Consider the following 19,324-nt stretch of genomic DNA (forward strand, 5'->3'; position numbering starts at 1 on the left):
AAAGTGGCAATATGGCCCAGTGGAATTAGTGGTGTATGTGGAGTTAAGCCAGTCAGTTTAGCAATAAACATTGCCAGGGTGCATCACGTGCTAGGCACTGTGCTAAGTTCTGGGAATCCAAAAGTAGGCCCTTAAGGAGCTCATAATCTAGAGAGTCAAAGAACCTGACTTTGTAACTAGCTGAGATTCCTTGGGTAAATAGCTTATTCTCTCTGGGTCTGTCTTCCTCACTGGTAAATTAAGAGATGTGGACAAGGTGGTCTCCAAGATCTCTTTCCGCTCCAGGCCTGGATGTCCTGTAAGCACATTAAGTTCAGCATGTCCAAAATTCAACCCGTTATTTTTCCCCTCAAAATCAGCTCTCCTCCAACCTCTCCCATGTCTGCAGAAAGCACCATCAACTTGCTGGTTACAAAGGTTCACAACCTCAGAGTCATCCCCAACTTCTCGCTCTCCCTCATGACAAATCATCTAATCAGTTGTCAAATCTCCTCCCTTGTATCTCCACAACATCTCCTGCATCTGCCCCTTTTCTTCTCAGACACCCTAGTTCAGGTTCTCATCACTTTTTGCCTGGATTGTTGTAATTGTTTCTTAATTAGTCTCCCTGATTCAATTTTCTCCCACTTCAATCTATAGTCTACAAAGTTGCCAAAGTGACTTTCTTTAAGAAGAGGTCTGACCATGTCAGTCCCCTACTCAATAAATACAAAAGGCGTCTTCTATCAAATATAATAAGTGTAGCTAGGTGATTCAGGGGATATAGTGCCAGGCCTGGAGTCAGGAAGACTCACCTTCCTGAATTCAAATCCAGTCTCAGAAACTTACTAGCTTGTGTGACCCTGGACAAGTCACTTCACCGTTTGCCTCAGTTTCCTCATCCGTAAAATGAGCTGGAGAAAGAAATGGTAAATCACTCCAGTATTTTTGCCAAGAAAACTCCAAATGGGGTCACAAAGAATCAACACGACTGAAAAACAACTGAAAGCAAAGGAAAATCAAACATAAATTCTGTTATCCTTCACAACTTCGTTTCAATCTGTCTTTCCAGTCTTATTATACATTATTACTTCCTTTCTCAAACATTCTATGGTACCAAACTGGTCTTCTTGCTCTTTGTCACAGAAAACATGCCACACGTCCCACGTGCCCTCCCCATGCCCAGCACTTTCTCACCTCTGCCTCATAATACTCTTTTTCCTTCAAAGTTCCACTCAAGTATCAGCTTCTATATGAAACTTTTCCTGATTTCCCCCACTGTCCTACTAAAAATTTTTCTGTACTTATATTTTATATACTTACATAATCATGCCCCCCTTATAAAATAGAAATTCTTTGAAGTCAGGCACTATTTATCTCCTTTTTGTCATTGTATTCCCAACACAGTAGCAGCTTAGCACAGAAAATGCTTGTTAATTTACTTACCTCTTGGAGTCTCAATCTCCTCATCTATCCAAGCCCTCTAGGATTTCATGACCCTTTTTTCCTCTCTTCTCCTATCCTTCTAATATCCTTTCCTTTGAACACACAGGTCTGGGCTTAGGGGTGGGCTGATGATCCTAAAAGGCCTGAGTTTCTAGCACAGATGGCCTTAAATGCGTGTGTGCAGACAGCTGCACAATGTGCCTTGATTCCAAATGGATCTGTGCCAAAACACCACCCCTTTCAGAGTCAGTGCTGAACACCAGGGGAGCAACAGGGCTGGGATGCTCAGCTAAATTTGGGAATGTTGACACAGGAGTTCTCCCCCACCTGAGGTCCATGACTTTCCAAGCCTATTAGGCTTAAGTAAGGTTCTCTTTCTATCCAACCAAAATGCTGGTGTAGAAAAGTCACACATGTTTAAGGCCAAAAGAGAAAAAGGTGGAGAGAGCAAGAGTAACAATGAACTCACAAAAAAATCATGAAATGACACGTTACTTGTCCCAAAGAGAAACAGCAGTGAGTTTGCCAAAGGAAAGAAAAAAAAACATGATGGAAAGTGTTTAAATGCTGACTGATGCCCAGCCCCCATATCTCCACTCTTCTCAAACCCAATATATTTCTATTTTTTAAGAGAAGATACTGAATTTTTAAAAAATTCTGTTACTGCTTTTTTTTCTGGAAAAACAGTCCCATTAATTGAAAGATACTTATCAATATTCTAATTTTATGAATATGAAAGGGAAAACTTCGAAACACACACCTTCAGGATAGATCTGACCCAAGAGTGGGTATGGAGTATTATTCAACTATGACATCATACCCTGTTTGGCAGCAGGGGGATGATGAATGCAAAATGAATTGACTGGGACCCAGGGAAACATGGGTTCAAATCTTACCCCTCATACTACCTGGCAAGTCACATAATAACAGCTGGCCTCTATATAGTGCTTTAAAGTTCATAAAGTGACTCATTTCATTTCATAAACCTGTGAAGGATACCTGGAAGGTTTTACAATCTCCATTTTGAAGATAATGGAAATGACAATGAGAAAGATTAAATTAAATTAAAAATAATTAAAAAGCCCTCTTAATTCCAGGGCTTCTCCTCTTTTAATTATTTCCTGTTTACCCTGTATACAGCTGGTACTTTGTCTCCCCTATCAGACTGTGAGCTCCTTGAGGCCAGGGATAGTCTTTTGCCTCTTTTTATATCCTCAGTGCATAGCACGTACTTGGCATGTAGGAGGCACTTATTAAATTTTATTAATTGGTCCACTTTCACAGCTAAGTGAAATTGTCTGGAGTGGTACGTGATCAATTAACAAGCATTGGGAAATAAAAAGACCACAACAAAACAGCCCCTGACCTCATGGGGCTTACTTTCTATGAGGAAAGACAACACATACATAAATGATGATGTTCAGTTGTTTCAGTAGTGCCCGACTCTTTGTAGCTTCATTTGGGCTTTTCTTGGCAAAGATACTGGAGAAAACTGAGGCAAACAGGGTTAAGTGACTTGACCGGAGTCACACAGCTAAAAAGTGTCAGAGGCTGGATTTGAACTCAGATCTTCCTTTCCTGACTCCAAGCTCAGCTCTCTATCCACGTGAATACTAGCTGCCCCAAGGCCCAGATCAGCCATCCCTAATTCTCCAGACTTAGCCACTATGTACCCAAGTGTGTACTTCACACCATTTCAAGCCACCCTTCCTGTTTCCCCCGGGAGAATGCAAATTCCTTGAGATTAAAGACTCTTTCTTTTTGCTTATATGTGTATCCCCAGTGATGAGCACAGGCAAGAGCCTAATATGTGCTTGCTGATTGACAGAGGAGGAAAATAAGGCAGACAGAAACTTGTCAAAGGATATAGAAGTGATAGTCAGAGATGGGATTTGAACCCAGGTTCCTTCAGTCTTGAGCTAGCACTTTTTCTACTACACCAAACTATCTCCCAGCCTTTTCCAGCTCTGAATTCTAACCCATGTCCCGACCAAAGAGGCTTTTGTGATCTCTTACCTCCACCTTTCCAACCTTGGAACCTCAGGATCAATGACACCACTGGAAACATGGGCTTCTAACAAGGCAGTATCTCAGCTGATACCTAAACCACGCCATCCCCTTTGTTTCTACAGATAGCTATTTGCCATGAGATGTGCTTATCTGACAACTTCTAGAGAACCCTGGTCAAAAGGAGTGGTCATCCATGGGAGAAGGGGGAGGGGGAACAGAATGTTTATTAACCCACTTTGGACACCCAGTGTCAAAGCAGTAAGCTTGGAAATAATCCCATTCACTTTCCCTCACTGATGTGTACATGAGCTCACCTATGTGAGCTTCATAATTTTTTTTAAGTGGTAGACTTAGGGCCATTTCCTTCTATCCAAGAAACTTCATTTCTGAGTCACTGGCCAGACATCATCCCTTCTGCTATAAGAGTTTTTCCTTTTCCCTAATGAAACAGTGAAAGATCCCCCAAAAAAAGAAAAAACGAAACTGAGCATTGAATATGATAATGATCATGATGGTCAGTCATTTTAGACTCTTCATGACCCCATCTGGGGTTTTCTTGGCAAAGATACTGGAGTGATTTGCCATTTCCATCTCCAGCTCATTTACAAATGAGAAAACTGAGGCCAACAGAGTTAAGTGACTTGCCCAGGGTCACACAGCTAGTAAGTGTCTATAGCCAGATTTGAACTCAAAGAGATGAGTCTTCCTGACTCCAGGGCCAGCACACTATCCACAGCACTCTGCTTAGCTGCCCATGATAATGACTAATTTAGCCTCAAAGAAGAGGTGAGAAAACATACCTTCCTCCTTTCTTTTCAGAGATGGGGTGGAGGGCAGGGAACTAGGAATATGGAATATATATCAGACATGGTCGAAGTGTTGACTGATCTTACTGATGGCTTGTCCCCCTCTTTTTAAAATCTTATATTAAGAAATGAGGATAATGTAAAAACAAATGATATCAATAAGATTAAGAGGAAAAAAAGAAAGAAAAGTCACCAAGAATGAGACAGGACATAAAGAAGGCAAATGTCAGGTTGATTTTCAAAATGAGGAAGAAAGTGGACTCATTAAACTATGACTCCATGATCCTGATTAATCCTTAGAAGGACAGTTTGTAAGTCCACAGAAAGAGAAAGTGGTGATCCCCAGATGTCATACGGGTTTGTCAAGAACAGGATAAGCCTTGCTAATACCATTTTCCTTTTTTACAAGAGTTTATTTCAGGGTCAGTCAATCAGTTAGCCTTTATTAAGTGACTACTATGTACAGGCACTGTGCTAAGCGCTAGGGATACAAAGAAAGGCAAAAGACTGCCTTTGAGGAGCTCACAATTTAATGGCAGAGACAACATGCAAAAAACTACATACAAAAATAAGCTATATACCAGATAAATAGGAAAGACTCAACAGAGGGAAGGCACTAGAATCACGAGGAATTGAGAAGGTGAGATTGCCCTATGTGAGCTAGGAATCCCTGGAGACATTCTGGTCTGAACCCAGCAGGAGAAGAGCACCAGCCTGTACTTGCCAACCTTCCAAGTCACTTCTAGGAGAACATTCTTCCCTGGCTCACTTTATTCTGAAAGAGGAAACATGTCTTGTCAAACTCCCTACCTAGAGATCAAATTGCCCTGGGGAGAGTACCCTGAAGCAGCAAAATGCAGTCACAGTGTGGGTAGCCAACAGATAAGAATATCTGGCATACACAGGGAAAGAGGAGTTCTCTCCAAGAGAGAAAAGGGCAATGCTACAGCACTCCAGCACTGCAGGGAAATCACTGGTCTGTCTGGATGCTTCACACAGTAACAAAAACAACAATAATTACAAATTCACATATCCCTGTGCAAAACACTTTATGATTAATGATGCTGTGAGGCAGGTAATACAAATATTATTGTTCCTATTTTACAGATAAGGAAACTAAGGACCACAGAGAGTAAATGCCTTGCTCCTTATCACACAACTATGCAGCGTTAAGAGTCAGGATTTTCACCCAAATCTGTTGACTTCAAGTCCAAGTGTGCTTTCTGTGACATCACACTATCTCCCATACATAGCAAACCAAGATTTTCATTAAAGTGCTAACATTTCCCCACCTAGAGGCTTTCTTCCTGATCTCCATATGTTAACTGTAACCAGAAATACTCTGAATAAAGACCTAAGATAATCTGTATCAATGACAACAATAATTCTAATAACTAGCATTTATATTGTTTTATAAGTTTTGCAAAGTACTTTACAAATATTATCTTATTATATCCTTTACAAAAACCCTGAACGGTAGATGCTATCAAATCAATGCAGACATAGTTAAGTGATCTGTTCAGGGTCACACAGCTAGTAAGACCTGAGTTCAAATTCAGTCTCAAACACTTATCAGCTGCATGATCCTAGATAAGTCACTTAACCCTGTTGTCCTCCTCATCTGCAAAATGAGCCAGAGAAAGAAATGGCAAACTACTCTAGTGTCTTTGCCAAGAAAACCCCAAATGGAGTCATGGAGAGTGGGACACAACTGAAACAACTCAACAAACACCTACTACGTACCAGGCATGGGACATGTGAAGAGCTCATGGGAAAGAAATATAAAATGACAGTGTCTACCCTCAAGGAGCTTACAATCTAGTGAGGAAAGACAACTCACAAAAGGAAGCTGAAAAGGGGTAAGGAGAAGGTACCCAGCACTGGGGGATGGTGAAAAATGAGTGCAGCCAGGTGGGAGATGTCTGTGCCTATGTGAAAGCGACTGTGGAACATTTAAAGAAGAGACCATGAAAACATAAAGTGTTAAGTAACAGAATAAATAAATTCTGGTTTGCTGTAGTTTGGCAGACCATCCAGTAGAAAAGTGGAGGAGGTGAGCTATCCAGTAGAATACAAGACACTGTAGCAGACAGTGACTTCCAGTCCCAATGCAGGTTTTTCTAATATATTCACAATATCCAGTAGCACAATGTGTACCGAGTACCCCTTGGGCACAGCATGGAACAGAAACCAGAGGCAGTTCTCTCACTGTATGCCAGCCTTGCAAACCAGAAAGAGACTCAAATAAGAAAATGAGTTAAGGGCAACGACCATAAATATCCCTAGAATCACCATCCCTACCAGTAAAGAGACTTCAGCACTGACTTCCTGAGGGTGGGTACTCCCTGCATGGATGTGGATCACAGCTCCTCTATGCTTTAGTAGACAGTTTATGATTTGTTGTGGTAAAAAAAAAAAAAAATCACCTGATGACTGGCCTTGTGCTGATAAGCCTCTCCCAAATTAGCTAGGCTGGCTCAGATGCCAGGCATTTCTCACTTGGAAAGAGCTGCTAAAGCTGGTGCTCCCTTGGAACGGCCTCCAGGATTCCAAGGTCACTTTCATAACATGATAAACTATCAGGGGACTTTAGCTCACCTAAACCTAAGAACAATAATTACTACTCACATTTACAAAGTACTTTATGCACAAAGTACAGTCACTTTGTATATACATTATCTCATTTAATCCCTACAATAATCCTGAGAAGATAGTAAAAGTATTTCTATCCTCATTTTATTGATGAACGAAGGCTGAGAGAAGGTGATATTCCCAACACACTTTTACTAAAAACTGAAAAGGCAACCCCACCATGTTTACTCATTTATTTATATCTGTCTATCTATCTATTTATCTATCAGTCTACCTACCTATCTACCTATCTATTTATCTATCCCTTCATTCAACAAGCATTTAATGCAACAAGCATTCCTACATTCCAGCACTGTTTGGTATATACAAAAACCAATCTCATCTCTACCCTCAAAGAGCATTGGGGGAATAATATATACATGGGAAGTAAATACAAAATACACATGTGGTAGACAGAAAGTAATTTTTAAGAGGGAGAGAGCTAGCAGCAAGCTGAGCTTTGAGCAAGGCTAAGGATGCTAAGAAATAGAGCTAAGGAGGGAATGTGTTTCATTGCCTGTGCGAACATGCATATAAAGGACAAAGGATGAGTGACATTCCATTTGGATTGCTCTGTGCATTGATAAGGATCTATGGGGAACATCTGGGGTGCCCTATGGTGAATGAGCCCAGAGCAAATTTTTGTCTGGAGCACCAGTAGGATTACCCAATGAGAGTAAGGAATGCCTGGAGACATTTTGGGGCACCCTCCATGGAAAGGATTACTTGGAGATGTTTTGTCCAGACAACCAGTTGGATCTTCCTGTGTGGTAAAAAGAATAGTAGAAGAATTTTCACTCAGGATTGTTTCATTACTCATCTAGGTTTAGGGGGTAACTTCTAGTCAATCTCAGATCCTTAATCCCTGTGGGGAGAAATTCATGTGATGTGGGAGTTTTAGAGAGATCAGACTTTCCCATCAGATCCATGTGGGCCTTGATTTTCTTCTCCCTTTTACTTTTCTTTATTGTTTTGGTGGGCAGGAAAGACCTTTTGCAAGCACTAAGATAGGTGTTAATCCATAAGAATTTTGTAAAATGTTATCTGTTTATTAAGTTGAATCACATGTATTTGGAAATGTACAAGAATGTTAATTTCTGGGGGCGGAGCCAAGATGGCAAAGTAGAAAGACGCACATACACATAGCTCCGAACCCACAAACCACAGAACGGCTAGAGGGGACCAACCCAGGGCGAATTCTGCACCCAAAGACCACGGAATATTGGAGTGAGGGAGATTTCTGCTCCGGAGAGACCTGCAAACCTCTCGCGGGGGGTCCTTCGCGACTGGGCGCCGGGACGGGGAGCAGAGTGCAGTCCCGCCGCGGCCACGACACCATGAGGAAAAGATCCGAGCGGGCTACGGGGACAGGACCTCCAGCGGTCACGCGGGTCCACCCACCCACAGAGGGACTTGCAAACCTCTCGCAAAAGGTCCGTCACGCTGCAGACGCGGAGCCCAGCCCAGACCTGCGGTGGCCGCGGCTCCGAGAGGCACAGATCTGAGAAGGCTCCAGAGACGGGATCTTCAGCGGCGGCACAAGCCCCCCCACCAACAGGTGACTGACGGGGGTAGGTGAGAGAGTCTCTTTGGCGGGTTGAGAGGGGAGTAGGGTACCCCCATGGCTCGGGCCCCCCCAGGAGATAGAAGCTGAGAGGTGGCTGCAGACAGGGGCTCCCCAAGCAGGCGGGAGCCTGGATCCATTGTGGAAGGTCTATGCATAAACCCCCTGAGGGAACTGAGCCAGAGAGGCGGCCCTGCCCCTGACCTCAGCACCTGAACTTAATTTAACACTGAATAGCAGCCCTGCCCCCGCCAAAAACCCTAAGGCTGGAAGCAGCATTTGAATCTCAGTCCCCAAACGCTGGCTGGGAGGACCAGGAGGCGAGGTGGGTGTGAGGAGAACATTCAGAGGTCAGGCCACTGGTGGGAGAGAATGCCAAGAAAAGGGAAAAGAAATAAAACTATTGAAGGGTACTTTATCAGAGAAAAGACACTTCCTCCCTTCCTTTCTGATGGGGAGGAACAAGCTTGCCATCAGGCAAAGACACAGAAATCGAGGATTCTGTGTCGTAGCCCACCCAATGGGCTCGGGCCATGGAAGAGCTCAAGAGGAATTTTGAAAATCAAGTTAGAGAGGTGGAGGAAAGACTGGGAAGGGAAATGAGAGGGATGAGGGAGAAGCATGAAAAGCAGATCAGCTCCCTGCTAAAGGAGAACCAAAAAAATCTTGAAGAAATTGGCACCTTGAGAACTAGCCTAACTCAGCTGGCAAGGGAGGTGCAAGGGGCCAATGAGGAGAAGAATGCTTTCAAAAGCAGAATTAACCAAATGGAAAAGGAGATTCAAAAGCTCACTGAAGAAAATAGATCTTTCAAAACTGGAATGGTATGGATGAACGCTAAGGACTTTATGAGAAAGACAGATATCTCAGAACATACTGCGCAGATTCGAAAAATGGAAGATAATGTGAAATATCTTATTGGAAAAACAACTGACCTGGAAAATAGAATCAGGAGAGACAATGTAAAAATTCTGGGACTACCTGAAAACCATGATCAAAAGAAGAGCCTAGACATCATCTTCCATGAAATTATCAAGGAAAACTGCCCTGAGATTCTAGAACCAGAAGGCAAAATAAATATTCAAGGAATCCGCAGAACACCGCATGAAAGAGATCCAAAAAAGAGAAACTCCTAGGAGCATTGTGGCCAAATTCCAGAATTCCCAGGTGAAAGAGAAAATATTGCAAGCAGCTAGAAAGAAACAATTCAAGTATTGTGGAAATACAATCAGGATAGCACAAGATCTGGCACCCTCTACATTGAGGGATAGAAGGGAATGGAATAGGATATTCCAGAAGTCAAAGGAACTAGGACTGAAGCCAAGAATCACCTACCCAGCAAAACTGAGTATAATACTTCAGGAGAAAAAATGGTCTTTCAATGAAATAGAGGACTTTCAAATTTTCCTGATGAAAAGACCAGAGCTGGAAAGAAAATTTGACTTTCTAACACAAGAATGAAGAGAACCATGAAAAGGTGAACAGCAAAGAGAAGTCATAAGGGACTTACTAAAGTTGAACTGTTTACATTCCTACATGGAAAGACAATATTTATAACTCTTGAAACATTTCAGTATCTGGGTACTGGGTGGGAGTACACACACACACACGCACACATACATAGAGACAGAGTGCACAGAGTGAATTGAAGAGGATGGGATCATATCTTAAAAAAAAAATGAAATCAAGCAGTGAGAGAGAAATATTGGGAGGAGAAAGGGAGAAGTTATATGGGGCAAATTATCTCTCATAAAAGAGGCAAGCAAAAGACTTATTAGTGGTGGGATAAAGAGGGGAGGCAAGAGAAAAACATGAGGTCTACTCTCATCACATTCCACTAAAGGAAAGAATATAATGCACACTCATTTTGATAGGAAAACCTATCTCATAATACAGGAGAGTGGGGGACAGGGGCACAAGCAGGGTGGGGGGGAGGATGGAGGGGAGGGCATGGGGAGGAGAATGCAATACGAGGTCGACACTCATGGGGAGGGAAAGGACCATAAGAAAATAGAAGTAAAGGGGGACAGGATAGGATGGAGGGAAATATAGTTAGTCCTATACAACACAACTATTATGGAAATCATTTGCAAAACTAAACAGATATGGCCTATATTGAATTGCCTGTCTTCCAAGGGGAAGGGGTGGAGAGGGAGGGAGCTAAAGAAGTTGGAACTCAAAGTGTTAGGACCAAATGTAATGTTCTTACCACTGGGTAACAAGAAATACAGGTTAAGGGGTCAAGAAAGCTATCTGGCCCTACAGGACAAAAGAGAAGACGGAGACAAGGGCAGGGAGGGAGGATAGAGGAGAGAGCAGATAGGTCACAGGGGCAATTAGAAAGCTCGGGTTTGGGTGGGGGGGAGGGGAGAAAAGGGGAGAAAATTTGTAACCCAAAATTGTGTGAAAATAAATGTTAAAAGTTAAATTAAAAAAAAAAAAAAGAATTAATTTCTGGATTGCCTCTAAAGTCTGCCACACAGGATTTGTTGAAAAGAACACCTGTGGAATTACTAAGGATAGCAAATGGGGGAAGAATGTTAAGGGTGGAGGAATGTGAAACATCTCCCTACCCCCTTCCACCCTGAAGTTCAATCCATGTCTTCACCAAAGACCCAGATACCACAATTGAATCAACATATTAACCAGCAGAGTACTAAGTGTTAAAGAATTTCCCCACAAATATGTGAACAAGTCTTTAATCAATACAAAAGGATTATAGTGCCTAAACCACTGCAAGAAGTTGGATGATGCCACACAGAAAATATCTGGTGACTGTCAAGGCCCTTGGGCTGCATCCAGGTTACCCGAAGAGAAACACAAAGACAGAAAAGACCTAAAGAGGAAGAAATCTTCAAAACGTATGACTGCTTGTAACAAAGAAGAATTCCAGCTGTGAACTAAAGGAAGAACTACCACCCTGACCATGAAGCATCAGGAGTTGTGAGTTACCCCTTTGTTATATCCACACAGTAGTGTGCCTTGTTACCCAGGTATTCTAAGTTTGACCCACTCTTCCTGAGGACCTCTACGTATTTGTGGAAGAGTTTCCCTCAAACTTCGGAAGGAAATGTTTTGTGACAAGTGTTTTTTTTTTCTTTTCTTACCATACCATCTTACTGAGCATCTTTTCCTAAAAGCTAATAAAGTCTAAACAGTCATTTGTTAATGTGAAGCACAGCAGTGGAAACTCATGGGTGACAGCACTAGAAACCTAGCCACTCAGGGTTACCTTCAGAGTGCTGACAGTAGTGGCCTCCCTCTGAAGAACTCCCAACTCCTGGTGGGAGGGTCAAGGTCCAGGGAATATCCAAGAGGAAATAGTATGCCTGGAGAGAGGAGATGAAATATCATGTATGGTGACTACAAGTAGGGCTGTTCAGCTGTGACATATGATGCATAATATACAATAAACCTGGAAAGGGAGGCTGTTAATTAGACTGTGAAGAGTAGAAGAGTTTATATTTTATCCTAGAGGCAAAAAGAAGTCATTGGAGTTTCATGAAAAGAGGATTAATTTAGCATCTGTTTATAGAAGCAAGGAGAAAACTATTAGAAACTATTAGAAAACTATTAGAATAATCCAGGTAAGAGGTGTTGAGGGTTTAATATAAATCACGGTCACAGTTACTTATGTAAGTGGAGAAGAAGAATATAAAAGATACTGTAGAGGTAAAAAGATGAGGGGGCAGCTAGGTGGCACATTGGATGGTGTGCCAGGCCTGGAGTCAGGAAGACTGAGTTCAAATCTCACCTCAGACACTAGCTGTATTACCTTGGGCAAGTCATTTAACTCTGTTTGCCTCAGTTTCCTCATCTGTAAAATGATCTGGAGAATCCAAACCACTCCAGTATCTTTGCTAAGAAATCTCCAAATGTGGTCACAAAGAGTCAGACATGACTGAAACAAGTGAACAATAAGAAAACAGAGGAGACTTGGCAACAGGCTGGATAGGAGAAAGGAGGAAGAATCAATGACAAGTGCTAGACTGTTTATTGGTGCTTTCTTTTCAGCTGCTACTCCTCTCTACCCTTAGATTCAACAAAGTGCTCATGCACACTCCATCACCAATCTCCATGCCTTTGCATCAACTGTCCCATATACCTGGAACATACGCTCTCTCTCTTCTCGTTCACCTCACAGAGTCTTTCTCTTCTTTCAAAACACAGCTCACCTTCTGCTTGAATCCCTTCCTGATTCCCCCAACTGTTAGTGTGTTTCCACCCAAACTATCTTGTATTTAAATAGTTTACATTTATTTTACTTATTCTGTGTAGATAGGCTGCTAGGTGTAGAGTAGACAGAGTACTCAGCCTCGAATCAGGAAGACCGAAATTCAAATCCCATCCCAGACTCCTACTAGCTCTATGGCCCTGGACAGATCATTGACTTGCAGTCTGCCTCAGTTTCCTCATCTGTAAAATGGGGATAACAATGGCACCTACATTCCAGGTTTATTGGGAGGATAAAATGAAATGTTTATAAAGCAAGTTGCCAACCTTAGTGAACTATATAAATAATATGTATAATTATTGTTATTATTATTATAAGTTTTATATATACTTTCTCCTCCATTAAGATATAAGCTCACTAGGAGTAGGGATTGTTTCATTCCTTATATTTGATTCTTCAAAATCCAGTACAGTTTCTGGCACATAACTGCTTGTTGACTGGTTGACTAATGAAAACGGCCATGGATAATTTGCCCTGAAAGATGAATATTTTTGTTATTTCTTTGAAATGCAGTTGTAAACAGATTGATGAGACAGAAAATGAACTGGGAGGGGAAAATGTATGTGAAAACACAGATGAGGAGCCAATAAACCACCCTGTCATTTGAGCTTCACCCTGGGAAATTTGTTTAACTTCTCTTTGCCTTGATTTTATCACTGGGAAATGGGCATAATATTAAATACTTCTTAGCTACATCACAAGGATTCTTTTTGCAAGATGGTGTTAGATCATTATCTATAAACAACTTTAGTACCCTTACAGAGTAATATGATGAAAGTCCATCAGAACTTTTCATCACTGTTATTATCATCCCTTAATTGTAGACTCTTCCTTCACTGTCAACATTCTACCTGTGTGAGTGAGCAAGTTTCCAGCTGTGGGAACAGCCTGTAGTTGGGGCAGCTGAGGCTTTAGCAACAGCCATGGCTCCCCAGACAGGTTAGTCTTGCCGGTCAGGGAGGGTGTGGCAGGCAGACAGAATTCTGAATGCTCTATTACCTATATTAATAGCATCTCCATTGGTCAAGTCTCTCGACTTTTTCAAAAAAGAAATTTACAGAAGAAACACAAGAAGACAGAAACATGGTATGAAAGGCAGGACATTGCTATTTTCATACCTGGACCTCCAATCCGGAAGGGATTTCTTCTTATTCTAGACCCTCTCATCTAACACATTCTTATCCTAAACAGTATCCAGGAAGAGTCTTAGAAGGACATAGACTATGGAGGAAGGCAGGAAAGGGGGAGATAAGGAACTGCCACTGAAAAACAACACACCTGAAAAATTCACTGAAAACTAGGAAAGACTGAGAAGAGATGATACAACTACAAGGGAAAGAGTTATGGACTTGGAGTCTAAGGTCCTAAGTTTGAATCTCGGTTCTGCCACTCGCTGTGCAACCTACAGCAAGTTATTTCACTTTTCTTGGACTCAGTTTTCCCTCCTCTAAAGTGAAGGGGTTGAACTACATTACTTCTAAAGTCCCTTTCAACTCTGAAGCGATGATTCCATGACCCTCAGTCTTGGAGTACTGGGAAGGGTGACAGATACAGGCTTCTCTCCCTACTCCCTCTTTCCTCTCCCCCTAGTAACTCAAATCTCTAGTAGCTGGTAGGAGGGGTAAAGTATTATAAATGTGGAGGTCTCTTGCTTCAGAGATTCTTGGTTTGGGATTGCAGCCCCGAGGGGTCAGGTGAAGGCCCAGTTAGGCGTGGAAGAAGCATCCAGCTGTCTATGCAGGGTTAGCTCATGCCTCTAAGCTCAGGAGACTGAGGAACAGATTCACCATGGGGAAAAAAAAGGGAACAGGCTAAAGGGCAGGTGTTTTGTCTCAGAATAAAGACTGTACATTTGGTTGTTACTTCTTTCTCTTCTGCTCAGGGTAACCAAGCACAGTAGACAAGATGAGTAGTAGCAATGCTTATCAAACTTTTCTAATCGTCACTTTGTCAATCATGTTTTCACCGCATACAGCATGTGCAGGGTACTGTTTTAGTCACTGAGCAGCATACAAAAAAAGTGGAGCCCCAAGGTACCTGCCCTCAAAACTTTGTAATCTAAAGGGAATGGGGGAGAAAAGAAGTCAAGTAACACTGTAGAAAGAGCTCTGAACTCAAGAGTCAGGAGGCACAGTTTGGGTTGTAGCATTCTCACAGATCAGCTGAGGAACGCTGGGCAAGCCTTCCCCTCTCTAGGCTTCAGGAACCTCATCTGTACAATAAGGGATTTAGACTAGAATCTAGTAAGCAGTGCCAAACTCAAAGCAGACCACATATTGACTTGGAAAACCATGTTAATATTATGTTGTGATGTATTTTTATTTATTTTGTTAAATATTTTCCAATTTCATTTGAATCTCTCTGGCTGCACTCAGGAGTTTTGTGGGCCATAAGTTTGACATCTCTGGACTAGAGAATCTTTAGGGGCCCCAAGTGCTAAGATTCTACAATTTCATTTAAAAAAACCAATGTCTTCTTTTAGCTCAGGACCAAATCTGTCACTCTTCAGCTTCTACCCACTGCTCCCAGCTCTACCCTCTAAGGCCTAGCAGAACAAGTACAATCCTTCTTCCACGTCATAAAAGAAACATATAAACAACATTTAATCTCCTTCCTCACTAAGGGTGAGTGACCAAACAGATACAGGAGACTCAGAAAAGTGTATCTCTTACCTGCTGCACTATTAGGCCAATGGAGCTGAATTCAGTCGTACCTGAAATCCCAGAAAGCTTTGCACAAGAGCTGAGTCATGGGTCTAGGTTTAACTTCCATGCCCTACAAAGGCAGCTGTTTGCAGAGAACTGTTTCCAGTTCTCTGGAGACAAAGGAAAAGATCCTTTACTTATAAAGAGAAGACTTTCTAACTCTCCCTAACCTTCCGCTGCATTAATGACAAACCTAGCCTGGATCCACCTGAGAAGAGTCTGTCTATGCCTAAGCATTTAGAAAGTGCAATATTTAAGTATACAAACCCCCAAACACTCTGTAACCTGAATAGTTATAAGATCAGAGCACTAATGAACAATTCTCTATTTCTGCCTCCACAAGTTACATATTTTAGGATGATTTTCCTCCTCCCACATCCTCTAGGAAGGGAAAGATAGGTGGTGCAGTAGGTAAGAGTGCCAGGGCTGGAGTCAGGAAGATCTGAGTTCAAATCTGACCTCAGACATTTACTAGCTGTGTGACCGTGGGCAAGTCATTTAACCCTGTTTGTCCCACTTTCCTCATCAGTCAAATAAGTAGGAAAAGGAAATGGAAATCGCTCCAGTATCTCTGCTAAGAAAATCCCAAATGGGGTCATGAAGACTCTGACATGATTGAAACATGACTAAACTGGTCCTCTAGGAAGGACACTGAGAAAATGGAGAACATTCAGAGGAAGCTAAACAGAAGAGAAAAAGGTCTTGAGTCTTTGCAACATGAGGATCCCCTAAAGGAATCAGGGAGTTTTAAACCTGGAGAAAAGAAGACTGGGAGGTGGGGAGAGAAGGACTGCCTTAAAGGCAATCTATCACATGTATGAGGGATTCAACTTGCTCTAAAGAGCAGAACAAGAAGCAATGCATAAAAGTTGCTAAAAGAATGAATAAAGAACTTGCAAACAATCAGAGTTATCCAGAAGCAGAATGAGTTGCTTCGGGGCGGGGGGGGGGGGGGGGGGGTCCTCCGTCACTGGAGGTCTTCAATCAATCAATATTTATTAAGCACCTACTATGTACCACGCACTGTGCTAAGCTCTGGAAATACAAAGAGGCAAAAGACAGCCCTACCCTTGAGGAGCTCTCAATCTAACAGGGGAAACAATATGCAAACAAATATGAATACACAAGTTAAATACTGCCTAAATAAGAAATAATTACCAGAGGAAAGGCACTAGAATTATGAGGAGTTGGAAAAGGTTGAGAAGAAGTTAGAATTTTAGTTGGGACTTAAAGGAAGCCAGAAAGCATAGATAGGGAGGGAGAGCATTCCAGCCAGAGAAAATGTCCAGAGCTGAGAGATGGAGTGTTTTATTTGTGAAAGACCCAGGAGACTAATGTCACTGGATTCAAGAGTACACGGAGGGGAATAAAGTATAAGAAGACTGAAAAGTAGGAGGGAACTAGGTTATGAAGGACTTCAAGAAGATCCTAGGTGATCATTTATTGTGTGTATTGTAATTGGGATTCTCATTTGTATAAGGATCAGACTAAGTGGTCACTGAGGTTCTTTCCAATCCTGTAATCTGGTAGTAACACAACCAATGTTTTGGGGTTTTTAAAATATTTATTTATTTATTTTTAGTTTTCATCATTCATTTCCCCACGATTGTGAGTTCCAAATTTTCTCCCCATCTCTCCCCTCTGCCCACCCCAAGACAGCCCACCCCCAATTTGTCCTCCCTTCTATCACACCCCTCCCTTCCCTTATCCCCATCCTCTCTATTTCCTTGTAGGGCAAGATGGATTTCTATACCCCACTGCCTGTATATCTTATTTCCCAGTTGCATGAATTTTTAACATTCGTTTTTAAAACTTTGAGTTTCAATTTGTCTCCCTTCCTCTCTCCCCACCCATCCCCACTGAGAAGGCAAGCAATTTATATATATTATACATGTGTATACATGACTTCTGTAAAAGTCATGTTGTGAAAGACTAACTATATTTCCCTCCATGGTATCCTACCCCCCATTCTATTCTCTCTTTTGACCCTACCCCTCTTCAAAAGTGTTCACTTCTAATTATCCCCTCCTCCCATTTGCCCTCCCTTCCATCATCCCTTCCCCATCACTTATTCCTTTCTCCCCTACTTTCTGGAAGTATTAAGATAAATTTTCACAGAAAACTGAGTGTGCATGTTATTCCCTCCTTAAGTCAAATGTGATGAGTAAGGTTCACTTTTTCCCTCTTACCTCCCCCCTCTTCCATTCCATTGAAAAAGTTTTTTCTTGCTTCTTTTATGTGAGGGATAATTTGACCCATTCTATTTCTCCCTTTCTCCTCCCAATATATTCCTTCACCCCTTACTTTTATTTTTCAGATGTCATCCCTTCCTATTCAACTTACCCTGTGCCCTTTATCTATATGTATATAATCCCTCCAAGTACCTAAATATTGAGAAGTCTCAAGAGTTACAATTATTACCTTTTCATGTAGAAATGTAAACAGTTCAGCTTTAGTAAGTCCTTTATGATTTCTCTTTCCTGTTTAACTTTTCATGCTTCTCTTGATTCTTGTGTTTGAAAATCAAATTTTCTATTCAGCTCTGTTCTTTTCATCAAGAATGCTTGAAAGTCCTCTATTTCACTGAATGACTATTTTTTTTCCCTGAAGTATTACAATCCATTTTGCTGGGTAGAGGATTCTTGGTTTTAATCCTAGTTCCTTTGCCTTCTGGAATATCATATTCCAAGTCCTTCAGTCCCTTAATGTAGAAGCTGCTAGATCTTGTGGTATCCTGATTGTATTCCACAATATTCAAGTTTTTTCTTTCTGGCTGCTTGCAGATTTTCTCTTTGACCTGGAAGTTCTGGAATTTGGCTACAATATTCCTAGGAGTCTTCCTTTTGGCATCTCTTTTAGGAGGCAATCAGTGGATTTTTTTCAATATTTATTTTACCCTCTGATTCTAGAATACAAAGGCAGTTTTCTGCGATAATTTCTTGAAAGATTATGTCTAGGTTCTTTTTTTGATCATGGCTTTCAGGTAGTCCCATAATTTTTAAATTGTCTCTCCCGGATCTATTTTCCAGGTCAGGTGTTTTCCCAATGAGATATTTCACATTGTCTGCTACTTTTTCATTCCTTTGGTTTTGTTTTATAATTTCTTTATTTTTCATAAAGTCATTAGCTTTCATCTGCTCCATTCTAATCTTTAAGGAATTATTTTCTTCAGTGAGCTTCTGGACCTCCTTTTCCATCTGGCTAATTCTGTTTTTTAGGACATTCTTCTCCTCATTAGCTTTTTGGATCTCTTTTGTCATTTCAGTTAGTCTATTTTTTACAGTGTTATTTTCTTCAGCATTTTTTTGGGTTTCCTTTAGCAAGCAGCTGACTTGTTTTTCATAATTTTCTTGGATCACTTTCATTTCTCTTCCCAATTTTTGCTCTGCTTCTCTTACCTGATTTTCAAAATCCTTTTGGAGCTCTTCCATGGCCTGTGACCAATTCATATTTTTCTTGGAGGCTCTGAATGGAGGAGCTTTGACTTTTGTTCTCTTCTGTTTGCATGTTTTGGCCTTCCTTGTCACCAAAGTAAGATTCTATAGTTTCATTCATTTTCCAGTTTTTGCTCATTTCCCCAGCCATTTACTTGACTTTTGAGCTTTGTTAAGGTAGATCTTTGCTTCCAGTGGGGGTGTGGGGTGTACTGTCAGCCACTTGATTCTCCCACAATCTGTGGGCCTAAAGCTCCAGAAACAGTCACTGCTGCTGCTGTGGCTGCTGCAGATTCCTCTGCCCCCTTCCCCCTCTACTGCTCTGGGGCTGGGGCCAGATGACTCCACTCTCCCACACTGGCCCCACAGGCTTCTTCCACTGACCTTCCAATTTGTCATCAGTGTTTTGGGGTCTTGAAGTCTGGAAACCACCACAGATGCCCTAGATTCAGTCCCCCCAAGGCCTGCTCAGGTACTGTCTATGCCATCATGGCCCATGCTGGATTGTGCCCTGC

At 41.7% G+C, this 19,324-nt stretch overlaps 1 protein-coding gene across 16 annotated transcripts in view; it reads right to left on the reverse strand.

Annotated features, from left to right (window-relative positions):
* CTIF (cap binding complex dependent translation initiation factor) overlaps window positions 1-19,324 on the reverse strand; it is a 490,358-nt gene that overhangs the window by 398,315 nt on the left and 72,719 nt on the right. For 4 of the 16 annotated variants that reach the window (XM_072605154.1, XM_072605162.1, XM_072605147.1 and 1 more), the window contains one exon: window positions 11,669-11,765. The exons of the other annotated variants lie outside the window; for them this stretch is intronic. The gene's annotated coding sequence lies outside the window, so the exon portion shown is untranslated. The remainder of the gene's footprint in view (window positions 1-11,668; window positions 11,766-19,324) is intronic. 16 annotated transcript variants of the gene reach the window in all.

The sequence above is a fragment of the Notamacropus eugenii genome, chromosome 4 (assembly GCF_028372415.1).
Source record: "Notamacropus eugenii isolate mMacEug1 chromosome 4, mMacEug1.pri_v2, whole genome shotgun sequence".
In the NCBI taxonomy this organism is placed as follows: domain Eukaryota; kingdom Metazoa; phylum Chordata; class Mammalia; order Diprotodontia; family Macropodidae; genus Notamacropus; species Notamacropus eugenii.